A 9,885-nucleotide genomic window follows, 5' to 3' on the forward strand; every position below is an offset into this window, starting at 1 on the left:
ATTTATTTGTCAGAGAGAAGATTTGGGGCAGTGGGGCAGGGAGGGCAAGTGGCAAATAAGCAGGATGGTGACGTGTGACTAGCGAATGCCTTAGAAACCATGGTCTAGGCAGGCTAGGAGGAGGCAGCATTTTGTACACACACAGCTTGAATGATGAGAGGGGCCCATCATGACATGTAGAGTATATGACTGAAAACACAAGCTCTGGGACTGCACAGCCTGGTTTGGAGCTAGACCCTTCTGGGTAAACGCTGGAGCATTATAACCTTCCTGTGCCTCAGTTTCCTCATGTGCAGTGAGGCTGCTAAAACTGCATCTACTCCATTGCATCGTTTAGGAAGATTAAATAAATAAATGAGGTAAAGTACTTAGTTTAGTGGTTGGCAAAAAGTAAGTGTTCAAAGTTTTATAGGCAGAACAAAATTGAGTGCAGAAGCCTGTAGTGAGAATAAGAGGATCGTGGTCCATGAAGAAGGCTAGTAATGCTGGGAGTAAAGCAAAACTTGTAGTTTAATCATTCCAGTTTAGACATTTATGCTAAGGAAATGCATATGTTTGGAAATTATTAATGGGGTGCTTATTACAATGCTGTTTGTAGCAGAAAAATTGAAAAAAGAGAACCCCAGGGTGTTAAAATACAGAGTTGGATGAAGTGAAGTATGGTATAGCCTTATGATGTGAAATTGTGTGGCTGAAACAAAAAGCAAATGACATAGATCATGACTTATCATACATTATTGAGTGAAAAAGCAGTTTACAAATAAGTAATTACAAAGATGGTGTGCAGTATGATCCCATTAAAATACATGCACGGGGCATATGCGTACTTCTGTGAAGAGGAGGAAGTATTAACAGGTCTCAGGATGCCCAGACAAGAGTAGGTGGGTCACTATTAGCCAAACAAAGGCTTAACCATCTAGCAGTTTGCAGGGACTAAGGCTGCTGCCTCTTTAACCTGTTTCTTCTCACATGCTGTCTGGCATCATCAGAGCAGATGATGAGGAGTGGAAACCACTTGCAGAATGATCTTCCTTTTTTTCCTGTTGTTCATTGCCAGATTCTTCTGATGTCCAGAAGCGTCTGTGGATTGGGCCAGTTATGAGCCCATAAGCATATACATAGGGGAACGTTATATTGAAATATGCCATTTGGTTAATTTAAGATTTCTGATGTATGAATTACTGTGCATGAAGGTTGGCTGTGGTTTATTTGATATCAGAAATTATGAAGCCTCAAACAGCCATGCAAAGCTTCTGGATCAGAGCAACTTCATCGACCTTTCCTTTTGGTATGAAGGTTGTCATGGTAACGGCGGAGCTCCGAATTGAGAGCCAGCTAGCACAGCTATTGTTAACTGCATAAAACATATTTAACATTTGAAATGTGTCCCTTTTTACTCCTGTTTAGACTGAGACACTGAAAATTCCATGTTGTGCTGAGACCATGTGGTCAATAATAATCTAGTGAAAAATCTGTTGGTATAGATACAGAATTTAAAAAATGTTTGCCTGGGAGTGGATGGCTTGCAAGTTTTTGTATTTCTTCCTCCTCCACCTGCTCCTCCTCCGTTTTTATTTACCTTGCATTTTCTACTTAATCGATGCCGTATTGCTTGCTTTTAAGATGAAATAATTCTTCCCAAATTAAAATGCTGCTGTGGCCCTTTAAAATGCTTCTGTGTGTCTCCACCGCCTGCAAAGATGAGGTCCTCAGCTTCATGACAAGGCTCCCTGGGATGTCTCCCTGCAGGTGTGCCCACCTCTCAGCCACGTCCCCAGCATCACTGCCTTGTACTTCTGCCTAGCTCTTTCTCTTCTCAGACTTCTTGTACTTCCTACAACACAAGTGCTGTTTCAGGCCTCCCTGTCTTTGTCTTTCAGGTTATTTCCTGGGCTTAAAACATCCTTCATTTTCCAGTTATGTGATTAGGTTTTTTTTTTACCCCATTATTCTAATTCAACTTAGTCACCGCCTCTTTCAGGAAGCTTACCAACTAGTGCCTCCCCTTCCTGCCCAAGGCAAAATCACTGTCCTATATTCTCTCCTCTGAGCTCACCTTTGTCTTATTCACCTTTGTGTCTCTGGACTGTACCACAGCACCTGGCATATAGCTGCTGTGCAATTAATAGTCTAATCTAAGATGAACTGAATTAAGGGAGAGTTCATACTTCTGAGCAAAAGGAAAGGAGCTAAGGATTTTCCTGGGATGATGCAGGGTGTTTCTCTTCTTCTAAATACCCTGCAAAGATTTCCTAAGAGAAGAATCCAAAAAATCTCTACAATTCTGTAGCTATTGCTAACAGACTCAAGGAAGGCCCAGCTATGAGCTATTTGCTTGGGTGGTGCCACAATTGTAGCACTTACTCAACAGGTCTGGCAGCTTTTTCAGTCATCAGCAAACATGGAGCTTGCTACAAAACAGAAATTGGGACCCGACTGCTGCTGTTGCTGAGCAGAAAAATTATATTTGTGGTGAGAGAAGCTATATAGTATCAGCTTCTAAAATTCAAAATGTTTAAATTCAACTTTTAAAATTCCTTCACAATTCACAAAAATAAAACTGAGTCCACTTTGCTCCAGTTAGTATCGGTATTATCTTTGTTCTTCCCTTGCTCTTTCCACTTCAATCCACTGCACACTCTGTTCCCCGATCCCCGTACCCTCTGTCGCTGCCACCACCCTTCATCTCCGACACGTAGCAATCGCTCAGTGAACAGGCTGTCGTATCCCTTCAACCGGTGGCTCTATTACCTTCCTCTTACTCTCATCAAAGATCCACACCACCAGCAGATAGGTCTTTCTAAAAATCACTTTATTGAGGTATAACTGACATGTAAAAAGCTGTACATGTTTACTGTATACAACTTGATGAGTTTGGGGATGAGAATCCTCCCGTAGGTATATCACCACCATCAAGGCCATGGACATACCTGTTGCCTCCCAAAGTTCCCTCCTACCCGCTTTGTTATTGTTATTATTACTAATTATTGGTATTTTTATGGTGAGAACACTTAGCATCTGTCCTCTTGGAAAATTTTAAGTATACGATGTAGGATTGTTGCTATAGGCGCATGCTGTGCAGTAGCACACCAGGACTTATTTTTCTTGCATAAATGAAACTTAGTACCCTGTGACTCCCACCGTCCCATTCCCCCATCCCCAGCCCCAGCCATTCACCATTCAACTCTCTGCCTTCTATGAGTCTGACTACTTTAGATTCCACATGTAAGTGAGATCATACAGTGTTCTTGTGAGCAGACATAACTTTTAAAAGCACAGCTGCAATCATGAAACTCTGTGTGGAAAAGTCTTGAATTTGTCCATTATCTACTGAATGAAATCCAAAAACCTTAGTTTGATATTCAGAATTCTCCACTATCTGCTTCAACATGCTTTTCTTTTTTATCCCACTCAACCAATTGAACTCATAACCCAAAATTAACCTAAAATACCCCAGTTCCCATGAAATTCGGTGCTGATTTCTGCAGCGGAAACTACCATCCACACGCTCTGTTGTGATCTCATTTTTTATTTGTATTATGGTTTTTAAATTTTCATGTCTTATTTTCCTTATAGGAAAATCCACATGTGATTTCTCTTTGTCAAACAGCTATCATGTTGTGCACAGAGTAGGCACACAGTAAATATTTAACAAGGTATTTTGGGTTGATTTCACAAACATTACTCCAAATAGTGTTTTGGGGGGATACTCATTAAGTTATTTATTGTCAAATATTTTAACTGTCCAGTTAAAATGTAGAACAAAAATCCGATTCTATATCATCATTTATTTCATAAGTTATTACTCTTGTACAAAATAGGGTACTCATTCTGATTTTTCATTTCTACCACTCACTAAAAAAATCATCAATTTTCTCAGGTAGTGTTTTTTTTTTGGTGTTGGTACCATCTAGTGGGAAATACAAGTCAATGCTCACACAACGAAGTGGGCATTGGAGAGTTAGCCCTGAGACAGGCCTTGAAGATCATGTGGTCTAACACTCTTCATACAAATTAATAAACTTAGATTTTGAAAATTCCATACATTTCTCATGGTCTGCAGAAGGCCCAGCACCTATTATGTGAAATCAACTTTGATGGGATACTAAGAATTATAAAGCATGGCTCATAACCTCACATAATTCACCAGCATTCACATGGACATATGACATTTTATGCAAAAGATAACAATAAAATATTTCAGTTATTCAGTGTGAATGAAAGCTGCTTGATAAACATAAAAAATTGCTGTGAAAATTCCAAAGAATAGAACATACATGAATAAATGTGCAGTGAATTAAAACAAGTTTTTAGAGGAGGTAGAATTTGTGTGGAATCCTGAAAACTGGGTAGGCTTTGGACAACTCGAGGAGCAAGCAAGGAGCACTTACCGCAAGGAGAGGGCAGAGCAGAGACGTGTTTGGGGGACAGCGGCCATGAGGGAAGGTGAGGTAGCGAGAGTGCATCGACCAAGTGCAATGGAGGCTGGTGCAAATAAAACATAAAGGAGCATTTTAACCAGTTTGGTGTGAGAAGGTAAACAATAACCTTGAATCTCTGAATTGAGTAAGCATTGTGACTATACTCAAAGGCAAAATGTTGGAGTTTGTAGTTTAAATTCTTTTAAATAATAGTGGTTAGATTCAAAAATTACCAATAGATATATAAAGAACACATTAAAGAGACAGATATCCTAACATTATATGGAAAACCACTTGTAGCTTAGGATGAGATTCACTAAAGGATAATACATTGATCCAAACGGTGGTGTATCTCAAATAACTTAAGGAAGGTAAAAACGTTTCCTTCAGAAAATTGTTAGATGATTCAAAAAGTAGCTACGATATTAAAGACACAGGTGAAGAGTTAGAATAAAATTGGGACATGAAATGGAGTTGAAAAACGATTGTGTCTAAAACATTCACTATTATTGAATATTATATGTGATTTACATAAGTGTAATTAAAATAAATGAATAAAAAAGAAGCATAAAATGAATATATAGAAGCATATAGAATGAGTAAATAGAAGGAGGAGATAATTAGGCTGTTAGCTTTCTTTTTCACATTATTGATACTACTTTTTATTTTGTCTTTGTCATTTCCGAAATGTTCTATACTCCTCACATTTCTGCAGCATATATTCCTTTCATAATCAGAAAAACACACTATTTCAAAACTATATAGTAAAAAAGGATCATTACATTTATTTTTTTTTAAGTTTATACATATACGTGGTTTAAAATTGAAGAGTGTATAGTGAAAACATTTCTTTGCTTCCCCATGTCTTGGGAATGAATTTAGATTTCTGGGAGATATAATGATATACAGTGAGAGACATAAATACAGTTTTATCATTTTTCTCATACATTTAGAAGTTTCAGTACATTTATTGTGTAAGCCATCTGTGCATGACTGATTTGAGATACTATTTTCACTGAAAATGGAATTCCAATATGTATTTGTCTATTTACAGTCTTTTTATTCTAATCCATCGACAGATCTCTCTGGTCAAGCACCAGTAACACAGTTTAAATATTCTAATTTTATGAAGTTTGAAAACACAAAAAGATTAGTTTTCCTCATAAATCTTCCCTTGTAGAATTTTCCTGGTTGTTCATGCTTTTTACTTTTCCATATGATTTTAGCATCATCCTATCTAATTAAAAAATGAATCCTATTGCTACTTCGGGATTGTGTTATATTTATTGAATTGCTTAGGGGAATTAGCATATTTGCAATGCTCAGTCTTCCTTCAAGAAAATGATCAGTTTTTCCATTTGATCAGGTTTGTTGCATCTCTAAACAGTGTTTTAAATCTTTTTTCACAGTGTTAAACTGTGTTAAAATTTACTGTGTTAATTTTAAACACTGTGTTTTAAAACTGTGTTAAAAGATACTGTGTAATTTGAATTTTCTTATTTTATTAGTATTTTCTATTGCATGAATTGTTTAGAAAATTAACTCCTATATTCTACTTTTTTACTGAGATAAATTTTGTGTATAGCATTATATTTCAGGAATACAACACAATTTAATATTTATATACACTACAAAGTGATCATCCATTACCATACAATTGACCTCCTTCACCCTTTCACCACCCCTCCGGTCCTCTTCCTGTCACATAACCACCAATCTGTTCTCGGTATCCATGAGTTCTGTTTAATTTTGTTTTGTTCTTTAGATTCCACATATAAGTAAAATCACATGGTATTTGATTTTCCTACCTTCAAAGTCCATCCATGTTGTCACAAATGGCATGATTTCCTTCTTTATGGCTGAGTAATATTCCATTGTATATATATACCACACCTTCATCTATTTATCTTTTGATGGATATCTCAGTTGTTTCCATATCTTGGCTATTGTAATAATGCTGCAATAAACATAGGTTGCATATATCTTTTTGAATTAGCATTTTTATTTTCTTCAGATCAATATCCAGAAATGAAATAGCTGGACCATATATGGCAGATCTATTTTTAATTTTTTGAGGTACCTCCATTCTGTTTTCCATAGTGGCTGTACCAATTTACATTCCCACCAACAGTGTACAAGGGTTCCCTTTTCTCCACATCCTTTCCAGCACTTGTTATTTCTTGTCTTTTTGATAAGAGCTGTTCTGACAGGGGTGAAGTGATCTCTCATTGTGGTTTTGATTTGCATTTTCCTGGTTATTCATGATGTCAAACGTCCTTCCATGTGCTGTTGGACTTCTATATCTTCTATGGAAAACTGTTTCTTTAGATACTCTGCTCATTTTTTAATCAGATTGTTTCATTATTTATATGGGTTCTGTGTGTATTTGGGATGTTAACCCCTTGTTGGATACATGATTTGCAAATATTTTTTCCCACTCAGTAGGTTGCATTTTCATTTTGCTGACATTTCCTTTGCTGTGGAGAAACTTTTTAATCTGCTGTAGTTACATTTGTTTCTGCTTTTGTTGCCATTGCTTTTGGAATCATTGTTTGTTCTAGTTCTCTGAAAAATGCCATTGGAATTTTGATGGAGAGACTACATTGAAACTGTAGATCGCTTTGGGTACTGCGGACATTTTAAATATTACCTCTTTCAATCTATGAGCATGGTATATCTTTCAATTTATTTCTGTCTACTCTTCTTTCTTTCATCGATGTCTTCTAGTTTTCATTGTATCAGTCTTTCATCTCCTTGATGAAATTTATTCCTAGGTGTTTTATTCCTTTTGCTGGAATAAAAAATAGTATTATTTTCTTAATTTCTCTTTCTGATAGCTCTTTGCTAATGTACGGAAGTACAACTGATTTCTGTATATTGATTTTTGTGTCCCACAGGTTTACTGAATTCATTTATTAGTTCTAACAGTTTTTGGTGGAGTCATTAGAGTTTCTATATACAGTATGTCATCTGCAAATAGTGACAGTTTTACTCATTCCTTTCCAATTTGGATGCCTTTCACATTTATTTCTTGCCTAATTGCCATGGCTAGGACCTCCAATACTTTGTTGAATGAAAGTGGTGAGAATGGGCATCCTTATCTTGTTCCTGATATTAGAAGAATAGCTTTCAGCTTTTCACTGTTGAGTATGATGTTAGATGTGGGTATGTCACATGTGTCCTTTATTATGTTGAGGTATGTTCTCTGTATATCCACTTTTTTTTGATGTTTTTATCATGTTTGGATGCTGAATTTTGTCCATTGCTTTTTCTGCATCTATTGAGATCATCATATGATTTTCATCCTTCATTTTATTAATGTATATCACATTGATTTGCAGATGTTGAAACATCTTTGTATCACTGGAACAAATCCCATGTGATCATGGTGTATGATCCTTTTGACATATTTTTGAATTTAGTTTGATAATATTTTGTTGAGAATTTTTGCATCTATGTTCTTCAGGGATATTGGACTGTAATTTTTTTTTGTGGTGTCCTAATCTGGCTTTAGTATTAATGCAATGCTGTTCTCATAAAATGGATTTGGAAGCATCCTCCTCTTCAACTTTTGGAAGAGTTTGAGAAGGATATGTAGTAAGACTTCTTTTAATGTTCCATAGAATTCAGCAATGATGCCATCAGTTTTGGACTTATGTTTGTTGGAAGGTTTTTGATTACTGATTTAATCTCTGTACTAGAACAATCAGCCTATTTAGACTTTATATTTTTTCATGATTCTGTCTTGGAAAATTATATGTTTCTAGGAATTTTTCCATTTCTTGCATGTTGTCCATTTTGTTGGCATATTATTTTTCACAGTGATCTCTTATGATTCTTTGTATTTCTGTAGTATCAGGTGGAACTTCTCTTTCATTTCTGATTTCATTTATTTGAACCTTTTCTCTTTTTCTCCGGGTAAATCTAGAAGAAAATTTGTTGATTTTGTTTATCTTTTCAAAGAATCAGCTTTTAGTTTCATTTGTCTTTTGTATTGTTTGGTTAGTCTCTACTTTGTTTATTTCCCCTTTGATATTCACTGTTTCTTTCCTTTTACTAACTTTGGGCTTCACTTGTTCTCTTTTTCTAGTACCTTTTAGTTATAAATTATTTGAAATTGTTCTTATGTTTTGAGGTAGGCCTGTATCACTGTGAACTTCCCTTTTATAACTGCTTTTGCTGTATCCCAAAGATATTAGATGATTATATTTCCAAATTTATTTGTTTCAAGGTATTTTTTAATTTCCTATGTGATTTTTTCATTGACTCATTGGTTGTTCAGTAATGTGTTGTTTAATACCCATATATTTGTGATTTTTCTAGTTGTCTTCTTGCAGTTGATTTCTAGTTTCATACTATTTATGGTCAGTAAAGATGCTTGATGTGATTTTAATCTTCTTAAATTTATTGAGACTTGTTTTGTGGCCTAACATGTGACCTACCCTTGAGAATGTTCCATGTGCTCTTGAGAAGAATGTGTATTCTGCTACTTTCGGATGGAAAGGTCTGTGTGTATCTATTAAATCCATCTAGTCTCTCATGCCATTTAAGGTTGACAGTTCCTTGGTGATTTTCTGTCTGGATGACCTATCCATTGATGCAAGCGTGTTATTAAAGGACCCTACTATTATCGTATTGCTGTCAAGTTCTCCCTTTAAGTCTGTTAATATTTGCGTTAACATATTTAGGTGCTCCTATGTTGAGTGCATTAATATTTACAAGTGCTATATCCTCTTGTTTGATCGATTCTTTTATTATTATGTAATTCCCTTCTTTGGCTTTTGTTACAGTCTTTGTTTTAAAGTCTATTTTTCTGATATAAGTACAGCTATATCAGCTTTCTTTTCATCCCATTTGCGTGAAATATCTTCTTACGTCCCTGGATGTTAGATGGATGTCTGTTTCCTTCCCCATGTTATATAATTTTTCAGCCATTATTTCTTCAAATAACTTATTTGCCCCATTCTCTCTCTCTCTCCTTCTTCTCCTGGGGCCCCTATTTGTTAGGACCCACAAATGCTATTCTACTTGATATTAGCTACTGGTCTCTTAAGTTATATTTACTTCTTAAATGTTTTTCTTGCCTCTGCTCTGGTTGAGTGAGTTCCACTGCCCTGTCTTCCAGGTTGCTGAACTTTTCTTTTGCTTCATCTAGTCTGCTGTTGAACCCTTTTAGTGTATTTTTCAGTTTAAGTATTCTGTTCTTCAGCTCTGTGACTTCTGTTGGTACTTCCTTATATCTTTGTTGAAGTTCTCACTGTGTTCATCCATTCATCTCTCCAGTTCATTGAGCATTTTTATGGCATTACTTTGAGCTTCATCAGGTAGATTACTTATCTCCATTTCATTAAGGTCTTTTTATGAAGTTTTGTCTTGTTTTTTCTTTGTGGAACATATTCATCTGTTTCCTTATTTTGCTTCACTCTTTGTATTTGTTTCTATGTGTTATGCAAAACAGCAATCT

This window comes from Manis pentadactyla, chromosome 7, assembly GCF_030020395.1.
Source record: "Manis pentadactyla isolate mManPen7 chromosome 7, mManPen7.hap1, whole genome shotgun sequence".
Classification (NCBI taxonomy): Eukaryota; Metazoa; Chordata; class Mammalia; order Pholidota; family Manidae; genus Manis; species Manis pentadactyla.